At 38.6% G+C, this 26,207-nt stretch overlaps 2 long non-coding RNA genes across 2 annotated transcripts; both read right to left on the reverse strand.

Moving 5' to 3' along the window:
* Positions 1-595: 595 nt before the first annotated feature.
* Positions 596-1,952, reverse strand: LOC130742844 (uncharacterized). Its single transcript, XR_009021281.1, has 3 exons — positions 1,857-1,952; positions 1,515-1,586; positions 596-920 (listed from the first exon to the last, which is right to left on the reverse strand). It is a non-coding gene; the product is annotated as an uncharacterized LOC130742844 (long non-coding RNA).
* A 6,931-nt stretch (positions 1,953-8,883) lies between these two features.
* Positions 8,884-12,856, reverse strand: LOC130742805 (uncharacterized). Its single transcript, XR_009021273.1, has 3 exons — positions 12,190-12,856; positions 10,853-10,971; positions 8,884-9,247 (listed from the first exon to the last, which is right to left on the reverse strand). It is a non-coding gene; the product is annotated as an uncharacterized LOC130742805 (long non-coding RNA).
* Positions 12,857-26,207: the final 13,351 nt, after the last annotated feature.

Genomic DNA, 26,207 nt, shown 5'->3' on the forward strand with positions numbered 1-26,207 from the left:
TTTTGCCTCTACTCTTCAGCGGTTTCAACCGCCACGAAATACTAAAAATATTTTTTCATCCTTTCACATCCATATGATCCTACAACCTTCCTGCCTACCAAAAACACATTCATTGATGTCACATGACACATCCTTATACTGCACAATACCTTATATCTGATTATCTCACTTACAAATAACAATCACCAAACTACAAAACTAAACTCGAGTTTGAGCCATAACTTTATCACCAAGAAACCAAACATCCATAGAGGACAACAGCTATGGAGGAAGAAGGCTAATAACAATATTTTATAATCAAATACATACATTGAATTCTAAATAAAGTCGGTGTAAGCTGGAAAGAATAACTACAGAAGGCAAGTGGTGAACATACTAACATCACAGTTCTACACAAAAATCACCCCAACCCAAACATCACAGTTCTACACAATAAGTAAGTATGCTAATTTGTAGTTATGTTGCAGGAAGGAGGATGGGGGTGACACCATCATATTAACTTGCAATTTAAATAGAAATTAAAGATAAACTGGTGAAATTTAATGAATTTTGCTCACAGATGCAAACACCACACGATTAAATTTAAAAGGACCTGACTTGATAACCCAAAACAAAACAAGTCATGAAAAAAGACAAGCTACGAAGTGAAGGTAATAGCAGTTAGAAAACACCACACAAACAGATTTTTAGTGTCAAAATGAACAAATTCAGATTTGACAAATTCTCTTCTACCGCAAATCAAATGAAGAGTACTCAATCTTGTGACACGCAAGGACTCACCATTAGTGAAGAATGGTAAATCTTAAGAGGATCTCCCTCCGAGAGACAGGCATCATCAGGCACAATGTCTCCCAACTTGATGCTGATCACATCTCCAAGGACTAATGCCTCTTCCCCACTCCATTTTCATCCCTCAACACCTACAAATAATCACCTTTCATGTCAGCTTGTGAACCTTTATAGATGAGTTTACAAAATTTAGAGCAATCCTATCAGCATGGAAGTTTCATGATCACAACCTCATTGGTTCAGTTCTTTTCGGAATTCTATCTATATAAAAAGCCATAACACTGAGATTAATAAAATTCTAAAACCAATTAATTTCTCTAAAAAATCTAGTAACTAGGCATAGCTAATGAACTAAGAACACGTTAAACAAAACAAAAGTCATCAAGCAACAAAACTATTAGAACGTAGGTGCATTCTCTATACTAAAACAAATTACCGAAATTTCTTACTCATTGAATAACCTATTTCTTTTATTCAGATTCAAATGCATGCAGGTGCAAAAGATTCCACAGAAGACATACATTTCCTTGAGGTTATCTAAGCCAGTGAACACATTGCCAAATAAGAAATTGTGGCTCAAATTCCGGTAAGAGAAAAAATGATTATTTCACACCTCACGGTCATTTGTAAAACTGAATCACTATATCTCACTCAACAAATTAAAAATGAGAACATAAGACAAAACAAGCAACCAGTGGACTAAAATCAATAAGAAAATGACTCACAGATGTCTCAGTTTCTTCATGGTTGGTAAAGAATGAGGGATATTTTGGCTCAAATCGTTGCAAGCCATGTTTCTGCAATAAAGAAGATTCATCAGAAAAACTCACGGTTGAAGACACATGGTCACAGGAACAAATAGAATTCACTATATGGTATCTCACCAACTATGTTGTTAGAACTCACATCCCTAAATAAACCAAAATATGGAAACAAGTAAGTCACATATGTTTACAGTGAAACAGAACAGCTTGAACTATATACACAATTACTTACATAATAATATGCATTATAATTATATTTCCTCTATGTGTACTTCTTTACACTAAAATTACCATAGAACTCACCGCAGAAGGATGCTCCACTAATACTGTGATTCAATTCAACTAAGCCTTAAAGAAGGTTGTGTAGTTCATTTTCCCCACACAGTTACTCAACCACTGGAAAACAAGCAAAAGCAATTATTCAACCACTGGAATATGCCATAACAAAAAAGAATAGCCTGACAAATATTGACTTGCAATGGTGATTAAACCCTTTAACACATCAATTTTTGACTAGTTATGGCAAATTTTTCATTATGAATAAGAAATGTAAACAAACCAAAATTTGTTCAATGCACAAAAGTTCAATCCAGTGTGCCTGATAAGGAATAAAAACAATGAAATTTAAACCTCTATGTAGTTTATCAGGAAGCAAAAAGAGTTCAAGATCACAATTCATGATGTAATTGGGTAAATTGATCAAAGAAGAGATGAACCCTAAATCTTTACCTGATTCAATTGTCACTTGAAGAGAGAGCTTGTCAATGGAGAAAGAGCAAATCGCGATTCAAATCTGGTGGAGAAGAAAGGCAAATCCCAATTCAATCCATGACTGAGGAGCAGAGAAGATCGATGCAAATTTGGTGGAGAAGAAAAGAGAATCGCAATTCAATCCATGGCTGAGAAGCAGAGAAGATCTATCCAAATCAAGTGGAGAAGAAAAGGGAATCGTGATTCAATCCATGGTTGAGAAGTGAGAAGCAGTGAAGGTGGAAATCGCGAAGGTGAGAAGCAACAAAGGTGGGAATGGCGAAGGTGAGAAGAAGCAAAGGTGGAAACCGCGATCTGATAGGGAAAAAGAGAGGTGGGGTAGGTTTAAACTTAGGGTTTTCATATTTCACTCTGCGGCGGCTGGTTAAACCGCCTCTGGTTTAACCGTCGCAAAATGTCAGAGAACCGCCACTAATTGACCCAAACCGCCGCAAATTGCACGAAAACTGCGGCGGCTGGCTAAATCGCCTGAAAAAGTGCCTCAGTTTTACATTTTGCGGCGGTTTATGCGTAACCGCCGCAGAATGACCGCCGCTAACTGTTTGTTTTCTTGTAGTGAATGGCGTGATCAATAAATAATGACATTTGCCCATTTTTAAATATGTTTTTCATTTTTTCTTTTAAAAAACGGATGGGGCGAATGAAGGTATGCAAAACACTAGAAAGGGGGCTTTGAATAGGGTTTTGAAGTAAATATTGTTTCTTTTAAGGTTCACTTAAACTCTCGAATTCAAAGGTAGAAGAGTAAAGAGTAAAGAGAGAAACACACTAGGATTTTATCCTGGTTCACTTGATCAAATCCTCAAGCTAATCCACTCCACCCGTTAAGGTGATTTCTTCCTTCGTCGAATGAAGGTAATCCACTAATCAAAGGTTGTTACAACTACACTAGCACACCTTGCTCAGTGACTAACAATCCTAAGAACTAGCAAACACCAAGACACACAAGTCTTAGTCTTCTCAAGGCTACTGACCTAACCGGTCCCTTAAGGAAATACAATCAAGAGTTTGAAAGTTTGGGTTTACAAAGATTTTCTTCTAAACAAGCAGAGTGTAAACAAGTTATGAACAATGAAGATAAAGATTGCTAAGGTTTTCGCTTGAAAGAGAGTTGTATTGCAATGCAGGGTCTTAGTATTTTTCTTCCTTTGTTCAGCCTTTAAATACTCCAAGCAAGAAGTGATATTTCCGTTGTGAGATTCTATCCGTTGGAGGGTACTTCTGGAAATTCCATAGCGTACAAGGCTGATCCACGTAGGTAGACTGGTCAGGATAGTACACTGCGAATGTATTATTTGATAGTGACCTTTTGTCCTTTACAGTTGACTTCTCATCTTCAGAGGCGCGCTTCAATTGTGAACTTGTGAAGCTTCTAGTCAGAGTCATGAGGATGCTTGGATCTTCAGAGCTTCAAGTCTTCAGCTTCTGGACCGTTCGCTTCAGAACACCTATTCTTCAGAATATAAGCACTTGGTCTTCAGAGCCAGCTTTCTTGGGTCTTCATAATCTTCAAGTCTTCAGAGTCTTTGACCGTTCACTTCAGAACTCCTGGTCTTCAGAGTCTTTAGCACTTGATTCTTCAGAGCCCACATCAGAGCTTTAATCTTCAGAACATCTGAAGTAGTAAACTACCGTTCATCTGAACGTATTGAGTGCAGAAGCGGTTTGGTGGTCAACACTTTGGTCTTTGACTTCTGATGAAAAACCTCTTCCAATCAGAATCAGAACCTGTTTGTCAAATACACAAAAGACAAATGTTAGAGTACCAAAGTTGTTCATACTCAAAATATATGCATGTTATTATCAAAACCTAAAGATGTACACAGAACCAAATCTTGGTCAAATAGTAAATTTAAAAAGTTTAGGGAGTTAATAAAATTTAATATTTAATATTTGATAGTCCTAACATTTTCTCATAATTTTGTTAAGTGGTTTACCTAATTAACCCAATTTCATAAAGCTTCTTTTTTGTGCACTTTAGGATTTTCACATTCATGAAAAAGGATTAACCTTCACCTTAACCCAGAAATTCATCCTTCATCTTCATTTTCTTTGTCAAAATCTCCCTCGCTAAAGTCAAAACCTCACTTCATCTTCCACAATCCAGATTTTGAAAAAAGAAAATCATAAGATAGGAAGAACAAAAGCCAACCACAACACAAATGTGGAAAAGAGAAAAAATAAATCATCAAAACCAAAATCCAGCCATAAAATATTCTCCCATAATCTCCCTCCCTTCTTCAACTTAACCGAGAAATTCATCTTCATTCTTCACCTTCATCATCATCTCCCACACGAACATCAAAATCCAAAATCCATAAACCCAAACTATTGACGAGGTTCTATGCAAGACGAATCCTGTTCGTAGTGGCGAAAAAACTGATAGTGGCACATCAACTCTAGCTCCGTGGTTGAAGATGTGACGAGGACAACACGAAAAGAGAAGGGGCTCGATTGAATTTCTAAAATGGAGGTTAAGGAGCAGCAAATGTTGTTCACGGATCGGTGGTGGGTGCCGACACAAAAGACTTTGTCGTGGTCTTTGGCTCCTTTCTAGGTTCAAGATGGATCTGGCCGAGAAAGGGGATGAGTCTTGTTTATCGTCATGCTTAAGAGGTCCAATCACATCGATCTCATTCAGTTTTGATTTACAAATCTTCATGAAGGTACATTAACCTTGTCCATCTTTGTCCTTGATGTTGTGGAGGAGGTATATGAGGAGGGTCATTACTTGACGATGGGATTGATGATGCAGAGGATTTCGTAGGTGTTGAAATATTGTGATTATATCATTTGTGAACACGAAGTGTTATGAGAGGTTGCAAGTAGGATCCGACTGGAGGTTTGAGCTACTGCTAACACTGAGGATCGAGGCTTTCTCGGGAAGAATACTTGGGGAACAAGGGGGGATATTTTAAATTGCTAGATTTTGAAACAAATGAATACATAAGACTTCGATTTTGAGGATAAATTCCATAATGAATTAACTTAATATAGAACATTTTGGATGATAAAGAGAACCCCTTTTGAAGAAAACTTAGGGTGTGAAAATGAGTTTGAAAATGGGAAAGGTCGTCGATCCGGTTTTGAGAAAGATGAGAGCTTGTTTTGCGGGCATCAAGAGGATGAGCCGTTGTGGCTAGAGAAGTCACCGAGTGCAGTGGAACTTCCTTGCTTGTTGAAGCAACTGGTCAGATGACCGACATTTATCCTAGGGAAACGATAAAGACAATAAACTTTTGCTAGATATGTATCCGTGTGAGGACAAATCGTTGTTTGGAAACCCCATTGCATGTATGCATGTCTTGAGGTTGAGAAAGTCGAAAGATCGGACCTTGGTGAAGTCGAGAGTGTTTGATGATCGGTTAAGGGGATGGACCTTAACCGTGTTTGTTGATTGGTTGAGGGGATGGACCTCAATCGTGTTTGTTGTTTGATTGAGGGGTTAGACCTTAATCGAGTGTGTTGATCGGTTGAGGGGATGAACCTCAATCGTGATTGTTGATCGGTTAAGGGGGTGGACCTTAACCGTGTTTGTTGATCGATTGAGGGGATGAACCTCAATCGTGTTGTTTGCTTGATTAAGGGGATGAAACTTAATCTTGTTGTTTAATGGGATGGACCTTAATCTTGTTGTTTGTTTGATTAATGGGATGGATCATAATCATGTTGTTTGTTTAATTAAGGGGATGGACTTTAACCCTGTTGTTGGTTTGATTAAGGGAATGAACCTTTACTCTTGTTTCTTGTTTGATTAAGGGGTGGACGTTAATCTTGTTATTTGGTTTGATTAAGGGGATAGACCTTAATCGCGTGTTGATGGATCAGTTAGGAAGTTAGTTCCTAATCGCGTTGGTTTAATTGATTGACCTTCGGGTCGTGCAAGCGCGATAGTGTCACGTGGTGATTCCTTGTATATATATATATATATCGCCGCTCCCCTCTATCTCTTTTTCTTCGAGTGCTCTTTGAAGCTTGGTTCTTTTGCTGGTTTTTTAGCTGCTCCTTACTACTGCGGTTCATGCTTTGAAGTTGGTTGTGGGTTCGGTTTTGATCGATCTTGTCACCGCGGCTGGAGGCCCCTCCAAGTGGTGTGTTTGGTGTCTCTTTTGGGTTCTGCTGGTGCTGTTTGGGCTTTTTGTTGGGCGTTATTCTAAAAACCTATTTCTATGCTTAAGGTTTGCAATCCAGGGGCTTAAGGTTTTTATATGTTTGGTTGGGTTCTTACCGAATTTTGTTGGCTTCGTTACTGGACCCATGTTGAGAGGAGTTATTTCTCAACACTTCTTATCAATATATTTTGCTTTCAAAAAAATGTGTAGGCGACGAGCTTACGTGCTGATGGCATGACGTACGGTTACTAGATATGAACATGTGATGCCTTTAATTAATATTTACATGTTGTATATTGCTATGCTGGGTTATGCTGTGGTATATATATTACATTATTCTAGGAAGTTGACCATTGCATGTCTTGTTTGTTTTGTTTGTGCTTGGGCGGTCGGCAAACTGCCACGCCATAACAGGTGGTGTTGTTAATAACTGCTTGTTGCTGAGAGAAGGTGGTTGGGCGAATCGATGGGAAGACTTCCTCGTAGTGAGTGGATCAACCGAAGATTTGTAAGAGTGGTGCTAGATGTAAGGCTAGGGCCTTGGGTAGAGAAGCTTACCGACATTGGTTAAAGCTTGCAAGGTTATTTGTATATGTTTACTTTTGGTTTCGGGTAGGTTATGATGCATTTCTTTCGTGCGATTCTCTAGTACGAAAATCGTAGGGAGTATATCGAACTTATGGAGTTGTTGCATTTTGGATTCAGTTGTCGAACCAAACCTTATTTTATTGTATTTCTTATCTCATGGACATCCGTTGTTACCTACAGGTGCTTGCCTTGTCAAGGCTGGACGTATGGGTTTTTTGGAAGGCGTTTGCATGTCAGGTTTTGGAAATGGTATTGGAATGAATTACCAATTTACTTGGTGATTAGGATTGGATATTCCTGTAGGATCACGCGCTTACCACTACGCCAAAACCAATTGGTGTTAGTGAGGGCGCAACGTTATTTCTTATAGCGTAGCAGACAGCGCCCCGTTTCGAATGCTACCTGCAGGCAGGATGCTGGCCCACCTGGACCCAACAATCCCCCCCCCCAGCACCTGCCAGCCAAACTAGCTGCACAGCATGCCTTCCGTGGGATTCGAACACGGGACCTGGCTCTGATACCACTTGTAGGATCACGCGCTTACCACTACGCCAAAACCAATTGGTTTTAGTGAGGGCGCAACGTTATTTCTTATAGCGTAGCAGACAGCGCCCCGTTTCGAATGCTACCTGCAGGCAGGATGCTGGCCCACCTGGACCCAACAATTCCCTCTGATACAGTTTTTATTTGCTGCATATTTGCTATCTGTTTCTTTTGTAGAAATAGTTATATAAAGCCCAACTTTTGTAAGTGTTTTTTGGTTTTTTTTTTAATTTTATTTTTTTATAGGCAAATGTTAGTGGTTAGTTGTTAGTAAGTTAGAAAATCCCTTCAAATTTCCCTTCCAGGATTCAAACCCTGGACCTTCCCCTCATTAACCCTTATGTCCTCTAACTCTTACCACTTGAGCTAACCCTCGTGGACGTACGTGCTTTTTGGTGTGGCTTTTGACTTATTGCTCTTTTTCCACCTTTCCTAGGGAGGTTTTAATGAGGCTCCTTCATTAGCTCTCTTTTCTCCAAAATAGCACAAGGGCTTATTAGTTTATTGAGTTGTATTGATTAATTATGGATCCTTCTTCTTTATCTTTTAATCTACATGAGAGGATTGTTCTCATGGCTCATTTATATATCAATACAATTTCTTGTTCTTGAAAAAAGAAAATAAGAAAGAAAAAATATACTCGTATTTATAAACATTTATGAAAATCATTTCATTTTCTTTAGCAGATTACTAATTGTGACCCTCTGAAAGTCAGGTTCTTATAGCAAGTAACTTTTTATTTTTGTGTTTTAGAAATAAGGTGAAGCATAAGTCGTTGATAATTAGTCGTACTAATGCAATGTTTTCTTCTAATGAAAAACTCCACCACTATTGTATCCTCTCGATCGTCCTCGTAAGAGCATCACCCTCACCCATTGTCATGACAATTCAGCGCGCCACCATAGTACTAGAAACACATAACCTTGCAGATACCTATAAAATTCTAGAAACCCCTCAATACGCATCGAAAAGATCTCCCCCCTTCTTCCATCCTCGTCAGACTAATGTCGCAGACTTAATTCGCCAACAAGGAACAACACTCCACCACAATATCCAAAAGCGATGGTGAGTTGTTGTTCTTGCAATCATGAAAACAACTAGTTATATGACGACAAAAGGATAAGATGATGAAGTAATGACAGTTAGAGAATGAGACAATGGAGTAATAGTGCAAGGTCGGAGTGTTTGTGTAACACCCCGATTTCGGTGGCGTCACTTTAGTAACCAAAAGTAAACTTAATGCGGAAAAACGTATATGTATTTTTTTTTTTTTTGATAATAACTAAGACAAGACTGAAATAAATAAAAAACCCAAATGCGAAAAGGCAACAGAACTAATATACAATATATAACATCCCTCGCTGTAAGTAGCGACATCGTCACAAGTAACCTCCAGTGACGGAAAGTATAAGAGTGTAACGCCCGTAGGCAAAATGTACAATCCCAAAATGATAGGTCAAGTGTCAGTAACACAAGCCCTCAAAAATAAGAATAAGTCAGAGCTATGACACTAACACCCAACCTTAGTGGACTCTAAACACCCATCCCCCATACTTCCATCATCGACTCTCATCTGGTCATGCATGAAGTCCGGGTTCACGTCGAAAGCTCAGTAGTAGTCATTTCGCTCCGGGTCTTCCCCGAACGATGAAGAATCACGAAAGAATCCACCGACGACATCTGACAAAAAGGGCATACATAGCCCCCCAAACACAGGTAGCACGCGCAAGGGTCAACTTACGGAAAACGAAATGTAGCATGGAGAATACCAGACAACAAGTAAAGTATACGGAGTATATATATATATAAGTTCTGCATTTGTCTACCCTAAGGTTTAAATATAGCATGTTATCAAATCTCTAGTACAATTCAAACATCAAAGCACATAACGATATTTATCAACATCTACTCATCAAAACACATAACGATGTTTATCAACATCACATCATCAAAATCTCAACGAATATAATTAGAGTGCACGATATATCAATGCAACGTCAATCTCGACGATTCCGAAAAATAGGCTGGGCACGATTGAGTCGGTCCCAACACTGGCAGTGTGCCGACCATAACCCCCGAGTGTCACTTACAACCTTGACATAGCCAGATCAGTCCTAACCCTGCGGGTCGACTTTTCCCTCCGCTATGCCCGACAATCAACAGGTCGATCCTAACCTCACGGTCGATCATATCCCCCGTCGATGTCCAAATTACCCGAAGGTATAAACTGTACCCGAAGGTATAAACCGTACCCGAAGGCATAAACTGTACCCGAAGGTATAAACCGTACCCGAAGGCATAAACCGTACCCGAAGGCATAAACTGTACCCGAAGGTATAAACCGTACCCGAAGGTATAAACCGTACCCGAAGGCATAAACTGTACCCGAAGGCATAAACTGTACCCGAAGGTATAAACCGTACCCGAAGGTATAAACCGTACCCGAAGGTATAAACCGTACCCGAAGGTATAAACATTATCTCATGATGATCTCCAAATCATCCGACTCATCTCCATCCGATGGTCAAAACTGCTCAACGAATAAGAGTATCGACATACTCGGAAACTACCCGTTTCCCGGCTTATCTCTCGGATAGCCCAATAACACAACTGCTCCCAGAGCACTAGAGTATCGACATACTCAAAATCTCTCAATATCTCAACACTTGGATCCGACGACACTTCTCGTTTTCCAAAATCTAAGATTTGACTCCTAAGTTCTTCCTTCAAGATTTTTACCATTATTTAAAAGGTTTAGAGGTTGTTTAATGTCTTATGAATTTTCCTTATAAAATAGCTTCCACTTTGCCTCATCGCAATTCTTATGAGTTTAAGGATCTCCCAATCCAAAATAGCTTCCAGAGAATGTCTCGATCCACTAAAACAATACAAGGCCCGAATCCTCATTCGTCCTATCAAACTTCCTCAACACTTTCAAAATAAAATCGGCATGACCTGCCCGCTATTCTCACTACTCAGAATCTCAGATATCAATGCAAAGCACAGTTAACTCAGTGTAATCAACAAACATGTCATATCTTAACACATTCTAAAATAGCCACATAGCACTTAGCATTTAAAGCATGCACCACACATCCTAAGTTACCCACTTAGCACATAACATGTAATTCAATCTCAAAAACATTCAGTAGATGAATCATCTACATTGTCAGCCGAAGCCTCAGAAAACATTTTTCCAATCAACCACACACAAGTGCATAAACAGTAAATCAATGTCGAAAGCATCGACCCTAAGCATTAACTAATAAGGTAAGTTGCCCTTACCTTAGCCAATTCTCATACTAGCTGCAATTTCAATCCCAACACATCTTTGCTTTCCCGTGTCGGTTGTGCTTCCTTTTATTCTTTTAGCTTCGTCGTCAAGCGCTCCCGTTATTCGTACCCTTCATAAGTACACATGACGTAATTACCATTTGAGTTAACCTACTAACTGAAGGTCTAAAGCTACAACTTCAGGAAATTGGCTCGAAGCGAACGCATGTTAAACCTAATCCCCATAATGGGGATAACCCATTAGGATCAATTTCAGAAATCAAGACAAGTCGTCATAATGACAACAGAACACAATAAACAACGCTTCAAAAGCTTTTGAATTAGTAAATCACTTAAAAACCAAAAACTTATATCTTTGTTAACATAGAAAGGTATACATAATTGATACTTACTCCTCTCGTTTTCCTTAGAGTTCTCAGTCTCCATTAGAATACTCATTGAGGTCTTAAATCACCTAACATAAAATAAATCCTTCCCAACTAAATCCATTAACCAATAAACAAGCTCAAATAAAGTTCCTCCTCTGTCCTTCTACATACCCACGGCCTCAAGGCCCTGTTTTCACCAAAATATTTTCTCAAACTCTTTTGTATTTCCATTGTTTCAAAACTAATCTCATAATCTAACTCAACTCTATCGTGTAGGATGCAAGGGCATTTTTAGTAGTCTAATCCTATCATGTAGTGTGGATATAAGACAACTATATTATAGGAGAGATTTATAATGGCTAGGTGTTGTGAAGGTAATCACTAATGTCATATAGTTATAGTGAAGTCTAAAACTGTGTCATCTGGCCATACTTAATTAGATAGTACTCGTGGACCATTAATTCTTTTTTTTTTTGTTATAACTACCACTTACCAAGAAAACCATATTTTATAACCATTTAATCTCTAACATGTAGTAGATAGAGTAAATTGACACCATTATGAAAAGCACAAGAATGGCTTGCTATGACCAAAGTCACGTAAATTAAGTGACAGATTTAATCAAGAAGGAAAAACAGAGTTTGTGAAAGTGTAGTGTTATTAAGAGTGTAAATTGACTACTAACAAAAGCTAAGTATGTAATAAAATAGTTTGTATGCCATATTTATTTCCTACATCATCTCCTTAACTAAATGGTTACTAGCTTTACAATTCTATTTTCCTCCCCTCATAAACTTATCAGGTATAATACAGTAAACTAAATGGAAGAATACAAATTGAAATTCCCATGCCCTTTGCAATTGAACAACCAAGACACTAACTCACACACACAACAGACGCATAAGGGCCCCTATTGACCCAAAACTTTTAAGCACAAAGTTCATGTCTTTCTCCTTCTACCTCAAGTCTCATGGTCATGGGACTGAGCTTCAATTCTTCCTCTGGTCATGGCCTTATCTTCCTCTGACGACCAGCAAGCCCTCTTACTGATGATTGGGCCTTGGATTATGGAAAAGGAGGTTGAGAGCTTCAAGAAATTGGCCTCCGTTCTCAGAACAAAGCTCGCCGGAGAAGACGGCAGCGGCGGCGGTCGCCGGTGTCGCAGTGGCCGATCATCGAATCGATGAAGGGGTTTTGTTGCGGTTGATGAGAGGAGTTCAGTGGTGGCGTTGGTTTCTCCAAAAACTTAATGGTTCGCCGAAGATCGGAGGAAAAGGTGGCGGCTAGGGTTTTGGTGGTGGCTCTCATGGAGAGGAAAAACAGAACATGGACAGTGGTGGTTGCTGCGTGAAGGAGGCATGGAGGTGGTGGTGCTCGCGGTTTTGGCTCGTGGTGGTGGTGTTGTTCCAGACATGTTGGGAAGAAGAAAATGGTGAGGAGGAAGAAGAGAAGTTGCAGAAGAAATATAATGAGGAAGAAGAAAAATATATTTTTCTTTTGTGGGAGAAAGAGAGAAAAGGTCGAGTGAGTGAGAGAGAGGATATGGTTCAGATTTTTAATAAGTGGCATGTGCATCCTTTGTGTGAGTATGTGGAACCAATGGTGTATCCATACATCATGTATGGTACATGCATGTGGTGAAAGGAAAAATGATTTGATCTGATGGGGGTGGCTCACGTGCAAGGAAAAGTGGGGAGAAAGAAAAAATAATTTAATGACAAAAGAGGGAGAAAGAGTGGGGACGGTTGAGAGAGTGAGCGGAGGAAGAGAGAAAAATCAATGCTTATTAGGGAAGTGGGGACCACGTGAAGGAGAGATAAAAAGTTAGTGAAAATTTGAATTTTGAATGAGTGGTTGGGAAGAGAGTGGATGGTGTGGGAAGATGTGAATGAATTAATTGAGTGGTTGAGGAAAAAGAATAAAGAATATTCTTTGATGATAGGCTAACATAGGTAATTATAAGAAGGTAACCTGTTAGAACAGGTCATCTCTATTAAAAGAAAGGGATAATTAGACAATGGAAACTCCTAAGATTAAAATGAAATGACACACATTAAAATAATTATAATTTTATTTTTGTATTTAAATAAAACTCTATAAAATAAAAATATTGTAATTAATTAATACTCGATTAATTTTCACGGATCGCGATTAGATTCGAGTAAGGAAAATAATATAAAAATACTAAAATATAAACACACCATTAAATAGCTATAAGGAAAATATTTCCTTAAGGTATTTCCCGCCATCGCGGCACGAGTAATATTTAATAAAATAATTAATAAATAAAACGCGTTGTCGTACGATATGCAAATTAAATAAATAAACGTTCTATTTACTTTCGGGTCTCACAGTTTGAGATTGGATGGTGCAGAAGGAAGGCAAGGGGGGAGGTAGAATCCAAGACATTTTTTACTGTGTATTGGTGCATTAGTAAACCACTATTTTATATTGTCCATTGCAGACATCACATATTTTTTTCTTCTCTTTTTTGGTTTCTTAAGATATCTGCACAGGTGACAGCCATGAGAGTAATCTCAGCAAATTCCTTATTATTATTATTATTATTATTATTATTATTATTATTATTATTATTATTATTATTATTATTATTATTATTAGAACATCCATGATAACATTAAAACTCTAATCCATACTCTAATGAAATACTGAATCAATTTTTTTTATACAATGGAAAATTTACAACAAAACAAAACTATATAGCAGCTAACCGATCCCTCAAAACAAGAATCTCTAGCTCCATAGGAGGCTCCTCTGACACGCTAAAGGATGGCATGTGTAATATCCCACCAACCAGGTAAAGACCTCGTAGACGATACGAAACCCTAGAGAGTCAGAATAGGTGAAATATGAGCTGATAGTATAAATATAATATATAATATACGTATAATATATATATATATGTGTATATGCGTGTATGTGTTATATTCTATTGTAGTATTTGATTGCACGTAAATCGAGATGTCGGTCAGTCGACTTTAAAGCGACCCGGCAATAGGAGTACAAAAGACATGGTCGCAATAACCCCAATAAGAGGATGAACTCGAGATAGAGGTAGGATAGGGCTAAATAGATGATCTGATCACATCTCTTGACAATGATAGATACATTGTCTCAGAGTGATCGAAACCCGAATCAAGCTAAAAGAGTGATACCTTAATCACTCAAAAGAGATGATAGTGAACCTTGAGAAGGGAAATACACTCTAATTCAGCACTAGCAGACCTGAATCAGTGTAATATTGCATCAGTTTTGTCCCGACATGAAGAAATAATAAAGAAATCGACCAATCAGTGCCCTAGGATTTGTGTGCCAATGACATAAGCCACAACTCAGCCATGATGCACCCCATGAACCCTTCTGATTGCTTCTGATCATCTCCAAATTTCAGCCACGCAACCCCAAGCCCAAGGACGAGCTCCATGCATGAAAACTCATTGGTGGTGCAACTTTGATTAAGCTTAAGCTTGATTTAGCAACTTAATCACCCTACAACTTATATAAAGCCTCACACTCGACCTTTTGCGACCCTAGCTAGCTACTAAGTACCTTAGAACCCTCAAAGAGTGCCCAGAGAGCCTAGAAAGAGAGTGAGACCGAGAGGAAGTTTTGAAACTTCACCTCTTCGAATTTTTCAAACCAGAGAGAGTTAGGACCTGATTCTTGTCCCATTGAGTTTCTGGAGAGGAGAGGAAGAGAATCGAGTCATTTTGGCGAAGCTTTGGTCGAGAATCCAGAACTTCACCATCCCTGGTGAAGCTCCGACGACTAATCCAAACTGTAACTCACCCTTTCTCTCATTCCAGACCTCGACAGTAGCACCCACAACCACCATTCAACTCCCCATCAAGCGTAGATCAAGAACCAGTGCCCAGAACAGCTCGATCGTGACGTTTTGAGACACTCCGATCGTCTTCTCTGGCGGCCATCATCTTCTCTGGCGAGTAAGCTTCTGCAACTCGCTCGTGTTAGCTCGTTTTCGATCCAAATTGATCCCTTAAGCATGCTAGGACATAATTAGGAAGCTTTAGACTTGTTTTAGGCTCTGAATCCTTGTGAATCGATGGAAACGAAACATGGTCTTCGAAGCTCAAAGTGAGCTATCGGGTTGAGCATTTGGCCACGAATTGGTGCGCCAAATCGATCATTCCTCACTTCTGGAAGGTCGTAGAAGCTTTTAAGATAGTTGATAGCAATGATTGAGCCCTGAGGTGAAAAACTCCAATTTCACCTCTCAGTTGTAACACCCCGATTTCCGGGGGTCACTTTAGTAGCCTGTTAAAGTAAATATGCAATATTTTCCAAAAGAGATTTATAAATGCGAGTATTTTTTTTCCTTTTCGAAGCATTTCTAAAACATGTAATGCATACTCCCAACCGTAAATAATTTACATCTGGCCTTGACCAAGGCACAACATAAAATACATGACAAATAAAATAAGATCCAACAACGGACCCACTATGCAATGACTCCATAGATCCGATATACTCCCTATGATTTCCACACTGGGTAAACATAGGAAAGCAATGCACCGGAACCTACCCAAAACCTCCAATACAAATCATAAAATGATCCTGCAAGCTTAAACCAATAACGGTAAGCTTTTCTACCCAAAGGCTTTAGCCTTACACCCGACTCTATTCTTCGAGTCTTCTATAGTCCTTCCACATGGAGTAGCATCTGCTCACATCATCACCGGTCGTCGTCTGGCAGCAGGTCGACCGCCCAAACACAAATATACAAACAAAGACAAGGCGCTAGGGTCAACTTACAGAATACAATAGATATACAATCAACATGCGATAAGGGGGTATGTACTTATATAGGTTCTCAGTTGCCTATCCTAAGGTATATACTTAGCATGTTATCAAGGCTCTAACAATAATTCAATAGACAATAGCACACAATTCCAGTTAGGGTGCATGTATGTTTGAGATGCAATTCAATGATCCGGATAAGTCAATTGGGATGGGTACCATCGAGTCAGTTACCACTAGCCTAGTGTGTAACCTTTTTGCGCTCGGGTGTCGCTTACAACCCATGCATAGTCGGGTCAACTCTAACCACCCTAGGTTGAACCATTTCCGCCCGCTATGTCGAAAATACACTCTAGGTGTTCTTCAATGAAGGTCGGTTTTTCGACCGTCCCAACCTTCGTGAAGCCGACCAAAGTCGTCCCAACTTCACTGAGGCCCGATCTTTCGGTCTTCCCAACTTCCAATGTATGCATGATGCAATATGGTTAGTCAAACATCGTATCGTCCTCGCACATACGTGTTTAACTACAAATCACAATATAAAAGCCCAAGTGTTTAATGTCGACCCTGACGACATAAACCCCCCAACAGAAGAGTACTAGAGTACTCGGTGACCTCCTCTCGTCACCGTGGATCACCCCCGTGGCGTCCACCAAATTATTCAAGAAGTGCAAGGAAGCACTTATTTCCCTTATTAGTCATGTTGACTCATCCACTTGACGGTCAAGCAAACGGCTCAACGAGCGAGAAGGGTATTACCCACGCTCAGTTTTACTCAACTCATGGCTTATCGACTTTTTCCCGTTTTTCACAATCATTTCCAACTCCTAAATTTCCCTAAAGGTCTCGGTAATTAATCAAAGCATTTCAAGTTGAGTTAATCAAATTATGATGTTTATTATCAAAATCCAAGTTTCATAAGTTCCCAAGTTCCAAATTCTAACTATTCAAAGTTTCCCAAATCCCCCAAATATAATCCCCGGGAAAAGTCTAAGTATTCTAAAGAGGGCTAGATCTCAGACCTCAGGTCAGGACCTGCCTAGGGTTATTCTTTCAACCTGAATGATCGGAATGAATCAATTCAAATGTCCCACACTCCGCAATCGCGTCAAGCGCACAATTCAATAACAATCTCAATATATCAAGCTATAAGAAGCAATATAATAATAATTCAGTGCGGAAATCATAAGACAGAAACCAGTAAACGGCTGAAGCCTCTCAGAAAATGGAGACACCCGTCTCATATAAGTTCACTCGGCCGAAGCCTCCATAAAATATTTTCCAGTTCAAAACGATAAACAATATTCAATGCAATATTCAAGTCAAATTTATCGACGCCTACAATACAATAGCTAGTAAGTAAGTTGCCCTAACCTTAGCCAACTCCCTTACTAAGCTACAACTCCAATCCAATCACATCTTTGCTTTCCTGTGTAGACTTGCTTTATTCCATTGTGTAGCTTCGATGCAAGGTGTTTTCGTTCTTCGTACCTTTCATAAGCATACTTAACGAAATCACTAATCGCGCTACTTACTACTTAAGTCTAGAGCTACAACCTCAAGCAAATGACTTGAAGAAAACACAAGTTAAACTGAATCTTCGCAATGGTTATAAGCCATTAGGATCAATCACCGAAATTAAGACAAGTCGTCATAATGACAACAAAACAATAACAATGCTTCAAAATCTTTTGACTTAGTAAACTAGCTTTACATCCAAATACTCATATACTTGTTAAAATAGAAAGAGCAAATAAAGAATACTTACTTATCGAGTCACTTACAACAACTTAATGTCTCAACTCGCTCTCACAATCTATTCCTCAAGCCAACATTGTATCATTATCAATTCTTATCAAATCCACTAACTGTTATCAAGTAATCCATAAACCATAGTTAACTTCCAAGACAAACAACTCTTCTTATCTAATTATTATGTACTTATTCAAGACTCATAAGCTCCTTCAAAACAATCGAATCATTTCTCTTAAACTTAAACTCGGGATATCTCATTAGACAAAGACCCTAGTCTCTTTGAAACTCCACTTTGGTTCTACAAAAATCCCAAACTTATAGATAAGTCCTCAATCTCTAAGAAACGTATTCTAGTCCTCAATAAATCTCTTAATTACTTCTAAGTCCTCAAACTTCTAAAGTTTCAAATTTAGACCTTCTAAAAACAAGTATTGATAGTAAAGCTCATAAACTTCTTGGAATTCAAGATTCAATCCTAAGTCATATCTTCCAACGTCAAGATTGCCATCACAACTTAATCAATTTTAATTAATACATTTCGAAGTCTAATTCCTCACTCGGAAATCCAAACTTAATTGTTCTATCTCTATGCAATCATGTTATTCCTAAAAATCCATTAACAAAGAGGTAATATTTGAACACTTATTCTCTAACACTCCAAAAACTTGTTTGACTTTCAAAACTTTTCACAATCGCTTTTTAACGAATGAATGTGCGTAAAGACTCAAACGTTCTTGGTTTTCATAAACGAATAAACAACGTACGTAAGTAAGGTTTAAAAGATGTTTCCCTACTCCAAACATTGTAATATAATTTTAAAATAAAAGGTTTTCTCAACCTTTTCCCCAAACAACGTCTTTTCCGCTTGAAATAACTGATTTTGTTAAAACGAACATCACATGTACAGCGACTTTAGCTAATTTTTAAATACGTCAAATAAACTCCGAAAAATCTAATATTTTTATCATGGCTTCATCTACAAGTTTTGTAAATCCTCATAAATTTTCAAGCTCAAATTCGAAGCACAAAATTCGGGAAAAATCAAATACTGACAGCAGTTCGTGAGAAACGGGACAGCTTAACCCGTGCTCACTAAAATGCGTATAACCTGAGCTAGAGAAATCAGAATGACATGAAACCAGCAGCAAAAGTTTTCTAACAGAAAAAGCTACAATTTTTTATGAAGAACACAATTCCAAAATCTCAACCAAAACACACGAATTTGACAGAACATCGGCTACTACATTTGAAAACAACAATAATTTTATGTGAGTTTTCGCAAAAGCGTTTCAAGCACAGTAAGGGCTAAACCCTCATGCCATCAGAAATCAACAATCATAACACTATCACGCACACCACACACATACACTATTCTATATTCCTTCATTAATTTTTAAAAGACATTGGACAGCAAGATTGACAAGAGATTGGTGACTCCGAAGGCATAAAGACGCTAAAAGTAATTTAATCCAGATGAGAATGCCAACCCTATCAAAGTTGAAGGCAGTAGAAGGTTTCTCCTTTGCTGGTCATGGTTGTCCTCTCCATCTCCATCTGATATCATTAGAGCTGACAGCCAAAGCACACAACCAGGTACAGGGGTTAGGAGATGTATAAGAGAAGGAATTAGGGTTTTGAAAGGGGGAAATCAGAAATTGGAAGAAAGGTTTGTCCCTTACCCAAAATTGATCTTCAATTCTGCAAGAGGAGAGAAAGAGCTTCCTTGTTCTGAGTTCAGTGACTTCTCCGACGAAGGTTGGCCGGAGAAGACGGTGGTTCACGGTGGCCGGCGGAGAGAGAAGAGGGATGGGAATTTGAATTTTGAATAAGTGGTTGGGAATAGAGATGGTGAGGTGGGAAGATAAGAATGAATTAATTGAGTGGTTGAGGGAGAATTGGAATAAAGAATATTCATTTGTGATGCTTGATAGGTTATCACAGGTAAATAACAAAGATGACCTGTTAGAGCGGGTCATTTCTTCATAAAAGAAAGAGATAATTAAAGAATATAAATTCCTATGATTAAAATAAAATAATACACACAAAAATAATTTAATTTTATTCTTGTATTTAAATAAAACCCTATGCCAAGGTGTTGGTCAACAGATTTAGACCTCTCCTTCATGATCTCGTGGGCCCTCTCCAGGGGAGCTTCATACCAGGTCGTGGCACTAAGGACAACATCATTTTAGCTCAAGAAGTAATGCATACAATTCATTCCTACAAGAAGAAAGGGGGATTGGTGGCTCTGAAGGTAGACCTAGAGAAGGCATATGATCGCGTGAACTGGGACTTCCTCCGAGCGACCTTACATGATTTTGGTTTCCCACCTCCCACTGTGGAGCTCATCATGTGGGGTGTGCAGTCAGCATCTTTATTTGTCTTATGGAATGGCTCCAAGCTTGATTACTTTACACCCCAGCGAGGGCTTCGTCAAGGGGACCCTCTCTCCCCCCTATCTCTTCGTCCAGTGCATGGAACGACTGCGTTACTTATTTAGAAACGGGTTGAGGAAAAGACTTGGCATCCTATTCACATCGCCAAGGAAGGCATAGGTATTTCTCACCTCTTCTTTGCTGGTGATGTGTTGTTATTTTGTCAAGCTAATGAAGACCAAATGCATGTCGTGGCAAATACTCTCAGAGATTTTTGTGAGGCATCGGGGATGAGGGTTAACTTGGACAAGTCTAGGATGTGCTGCTCTAAAACTGTTGCTCCTTCCATCCAACAGAAGCCATCTTCCATCCTGGGTATTCAAAGGGCCAGTAACCTGGGTAAATATCTTGGGATTCCTCTTTTGTAAGGAAGGGTCTAGGGAGCACTTCTTACCTATGCTTGAGAGGATCGATGCTCGCTTAGCTTCATGGAAAACAAGACTTTTGAATAGAGCGGGGAGACTTTGTTTAGCCAAATCGGTGCTAACTTCAATTCCTATATACTCTATGCAAACTCTTTGGCTACCACAATCAGTGTGTGATTTTGTGGATAAACGAGTTCGCAGTTGTATCTGGGCTAAAGGTGGAAGCTCTCGAGGTTGGAATTTGGTGCCTTGGAATGAAGTTACTCAACCTAAAGTTCATGGAGGATTAGGTCTCAGAGGTGCTAGACAGAATAATGTGGCAATGCTTGGGACGCTAGTGGATAATATGTTGCATGATTATGATAAGCCTTGGGTACGTGCTCTCTCCCAAAAATACCTGCAATCTGATATAATTCTTAATGGTACTTTCAAGAATGGTAACTCGTATATATGGAGGAGCATCATTAGAGCCAAGGAGCATGTTGGGAATAGCTTCAAGCCTTTGCTTGGGAATGGTAAATCTTCTGTTTGGTATGAAAACTGGCTTGGAACGGGAAGAATTTGTAATCGAGTACCTTTTGTCCACATTACTGATACAAAACTGCAGGTTTCAAACTTATGGAGAGGAGGAGATTGGCATTTGAGCTCTTTGTTTACTGTTCTTCCACCTCAAGTGATTGAGGAGATTAAAGCTGTTCCGGTCCCGTCATCAAGGCTAGAAGCTGATACTTTGCGTTGGATTCACACACCAGATGGGTGGTACACGCCTAGTTCAACTTACCACAGTCTTACCCCTCCGGCTGATGATTCGCAAGGCCCCTGGAGATTGATATGGAAACTCAAGGTCCCTGAACGCATCTGTTTCTTTCTCTGGCTGGTAGGGAAAGAAGACCTTGCAACTAATGCGAAGCGATACCATTGTCACCTGGCTGCTAACGCAATCTGTGCTCGGTGTGATGCAGACTTGGAAGACGTTGATCATATATTCAGACAATGCCCTGACTCTCGCAGCTTATGGTTGCACTTTAGACGATCCTTACCTTCTCTTGATATCCACATTCCTTTTGAGGTTTGGCTGCTCGGTTTGCTGGGACATCGTGAGAGTGTGCTGGGCATGGCGGTCCTGTGGTGGATGTGGAGATGGCGAAATCATAGGGCTTTTGGTGGCAACCACTGGACGTTGAATCAGGTCCTGAGAAACATTCTTCGTGATGTCACTGTTTGGAACAAGGTATTGTTCCGACATCACTCTCAACAACCAGCAGCAGTTGCGTCCTCAATTCCAAGCAATGTTGCTGATGTTTATCGTCTTACAATGGACGGCAGCTGGAATCCTCTCCTGAATCGAATAGGCTGTGCGGCGATGCTTTGGACTGGTGATAGGGATTGGTTTTCTGCTATATCTATGTGCGCGGGACCTGGTTGTGCTTTTTTGGCGGAAGTTGCAGCTTTGGAGATGAGATTAAAACATGTTATGGATCTTAATATTCATAATTTGGAGTGTTATAGTGATTGCCTTCAAATGGTCACATTGCTTCAAACTGATAATGATATTAGTACTTTTTGGGCGAGGGATAGCATTGATCGGTTTCGAAGCATGTTGGGGAGGTTCCAAAGAATTCATATCTTGCATGTCCAGCGAGAGAAGAATAATACAGCAGACGGATTAGCTCGGGAGGCGGGAAGAATTGGTTCACCGACCCAAGTTTGGGGGAGACCACCTTCTTTCATTTATGACTGCTTGTATTTAGACGTTGTTAGCTAGTTTTTTCTGTCTTTTGTTACTTTTCCTCCTGTAACCAAAAAATAAAACCCTATGAAATCAAAATATTGAAATTAATTACTGTAAGACCCAAATAAATTAAGCGTTTAATTAACTAGTTATGTATCAGCTTAAGGGCGATAAGCGCTATTAAGCTTAAGATGATATGTTATTTGTACCTTGTGTGCTTTATATAAATGAAGTATTATTAATATTATTAGTATTTTCTCCCTAAAAAAAAAAGAAAGAAAGAAAACAAACTAAAAAGAAAGAAAGAAAAAGAAAATTTTAGGACATTAACATATATACACTAACGTATATATATATATGTATATAAATGAAAAACACTTGTTTAACATTATTATACTTGATTACTTAATTTTGCTCAAAGTGATTTTAAATTATATCATAGAGTCCCTAATAATTTTTAGAATATTGATTCATCTTCCTAATATTTTTCTCTTAACTCTATGAGTTAAATCCCGCACTACCTAAACCTAACCTATTTACATATATACATAGATTAAGTTTCAAAGGGACTGAATAGACAAGAAACAGAAACGGAACAAGGAAAATTTAATAAAATGAATTGAAGCATGATGAGGATTGAACTAAATGTACGTGTAAATGGAAGAGAATTCAGTTGGCCAAGCTACAAGTCTATAGCAGGAGGTGGCGGTCTGAAACATGAGGAAGAATGACAAGGATTATAAAAAACATACGTGTGGATTTAAGAGGAAGTTTGCTGGCAAAGCTATGAAAACTAGGAGCATGAGGTGGTGATTTTTCAGATCAAAGATTTCACTACAAAAGGGAGCAATGTGGATGACAGTAGAATAAAACACACAAAGCTTGTTCTCATATATTACTCATAATAACACTAATGGTGAGTGAGTTAGTTTTTGGTGAAAATTCTTGAGTTTTGGAGCGGAAGTTAGGATCTTAAAGCTTAGCATTTACGAAAGCAATAAATTTTCTAAGGTGAGGGCACTTCGCTTCGGCTATTAATATTATTGAATATATGTTATATGCTTGTTGTGAGGGCTATTCTCTTAGGCTATTTATATCATTGTATATATGCTATATGATTGTTGTGAGAGCACTTTGATGCTTGCTATTTGATATAATGGCTTGTTGTGATGATGTTTGTACTTTCATTGTGATATTTGATTGTCTGCTGAGTACAACTCGATTGTGTAACCGGAGGGTTCTTCCGAGTTTCGGTTAGAGGAGATTCTAACTATGCTTTAGATCTACTGTGATTTTCAATCAAGAGGTTTTCTCAAAAGGATTTATACATGGTGGGATCTTTTATTTACCAAAGTTTTCGAAAAGGAACAAACATATTCATGATTTACTTATGAAATTTCATCTAAAATAAATAATCAAAGTGTACACATATTTTGTAAATTAAAGGAGATTTTATTTGCATTGCAAAACTTTTAAAGAATGAGAAGGATATTTTCAAAGGGACTTCAATCAATCCTTTTTAGAAAAGATATTTTCATAGGGGACTTCAATCAATTCTTTTTAGAAAAGAGAATTTCAATGGGGGACTTTATTTGATGATTTTTGAAAAAAGAAAGACGAGACTTGATGACACGGTTACTTGGAGTGGAGTGACTTGTCGTTGTGTAAACTTCGGTCACTTGGAGTGGAGTGCAACCGTTGATGTTGAATCTAGATTTGGTTTTCTAGTACGACCGTTTTCTTAGAGATAGATGTGAACACTGGAGAGGGTGTTCCCGTTTGTTTAGCTAACCATGATTCATATCATGTATGCATACATTTTGTCAGGATGGTGGAGTGGCCATGCCTGTCTTCTGAGGACGATGGAGTGGTCGTACCTTCAGGCGTTGATACTGGAGAGGTTATCAACCATGTTGATACTGGAGTGGGTATCAACCATGTTGATATTGGAGTGGGTATCAACTAAGTGGCATTCACTAGTCAAAGGTCGATACTGGAGTGGGTATCAGACCGACAAAGTGTTGTCCCGCCTACCCCATGGAAAAGGTGTTTATATCCGGATCATTTGATGTGCCCATGTGGCATTGGATTTGCACGAGCATATAGACTAACCTTAGGGTTGTCGATTGAGCTTGATGATGAGGTGATATGTGCTATGAGTTTTGATATGCTTGAGATAAGCTAAATGTGATTTAATTGTTAGGTGTGTGGGAGAGGTTTGTCATTGACAACCCTCGTATTTTACGTAAGCCACGTGATCGATAGATCTGCGTGAGTAAGAGTGAAACATATAAGTATGTGATTATATGTATACTGTGTGACCTACTATTATATATATACATATATTCTGGAAGTTGACCCTCGCACGCCATTGTATGTATTGCTTGTGTTTGAGCGGCCGGCGATGTAACACCCCACTTTTCGTTATCAGGTTATTTATTATTTTATTTTAATTATTATACTATATGGTAATTTCATAATTTATGTGATTTAATTTGATGATTATTTGATTATGTGATTTAATTAGATGATAAGGTCATTAAGTGATTTTATTAGATAATTAAGTGATTATGTAATACAGATAAATAAGGTTTTTGGGTTTTATTGTGGTATATGGAGCGGAGCCCACTAGTAGTACTAGTTTAGGGTTAGGAGAGATATAAGTAGAAGGAAAGAAAGAAAATTAGGATTAGAGAAGCAACAGAACAGAGAAACACATGAAAGGTGAAGGAGAGGAGAAAAGGTGGAGAAAACCTAGAATTTAATCTTCAAGAAGAAAAAGGGGGTGTTACATCAGTGGTATCAGAGCATGGTCAGTTAGAAGACTAGGTCTATCACCATGTTTATTAACGTGTTTAATTCCTTTTGTATTCGATATATGTGTTTGTGACACAATCGGTACTGTTTTGGAATTCTCAGGACAATGGTCCCGATGTGTTTGTTTAAGGAAATTTTCGAGGGCGAAAATTCTTAAGTGGGGGAGAGTTGTAACACCCCACTTTTCGTTATTAGGTTATTTATTATTTTATTTTAATTATTATACTATATGGTAATTTGATAATTTATGTGATTTAATTTGATGATTATTTGATTATGTGATTTAATTAGATGATAAGGTCATTAAGTGATTTTATTAGATAATTAAGTGATTATGTATTACAGATAAATAAGGTTTTTGGGTTTTATTGTGGTATATGGAGCAGAGCCCACTAGTATTACTAGTTTAGGGTTAGGAGAGATATAAGTAGAAGGAAAGAAAGAAAATTAGGATTAGAGAAGTAACTGAACAGAGAAACACATGAAAGGTGAAGGAGAGGAGAAAAGGTGGAGAAAACCTAGAATTTGATCTTCAAGAAGAAAAAGGGGGTGTTACAGGCGACTACCAGGTGATGGACGACGACGTGATCAAGTACCATGCTTTGGAGGGGCCATAGTGATGCTTCCAATGACGAGGATCCATGATGATCTGATGAAGTATCATGCCTTTGTGTCAGAGTTCAGTGAAGTGCATTGTGAGTCGTTCGTGGATTTGATGCTAGAACCTTATTGTAGATCTTATCAGAAATCGATTGTTCGATCGAGGAGAATCACTCAAAGGAGAAGTATATTCTTTTGTAAGGCTTGAGCCTTTGGGTAGAAAGCTTACCGCCGTTTGTTAAAGCTTGTAGGATGATCATATGAGTTTGTATTCTCTTGGGTTCGGAGGAAGGATAGGTCCCGATGTGTGTTGTTTGGTGGTCTATCCAGCGTAGAGATCATAAGAAGCTAGTCGGGCATAAGTCTCTTAATATTTATTTTTGAAGACTCAACTGTACCTATAGTTTTGGATATAAAGTTATAATTATTGGGTAATTACTGTGCATTCGCTAGAGCATGTTTTGAAAAAAAAGGTTACTCGCATTTTTGGACTCC

This window comes from Lotus japonicus, chromosome 3 (assembly GCF_012489685.1).
Source record: "Lotus japonicus ecotype B-129 chromosome 3, LjGifu_v1.2".
In the NCBI taxonomy this organism is placed as follows: domain Eukaryota; kingdom Viridiplantae; phylum Streptophyta; class Magnoliopsida; order Fabales; family Fabaceae; genus Lotus; species Lotus japonicus.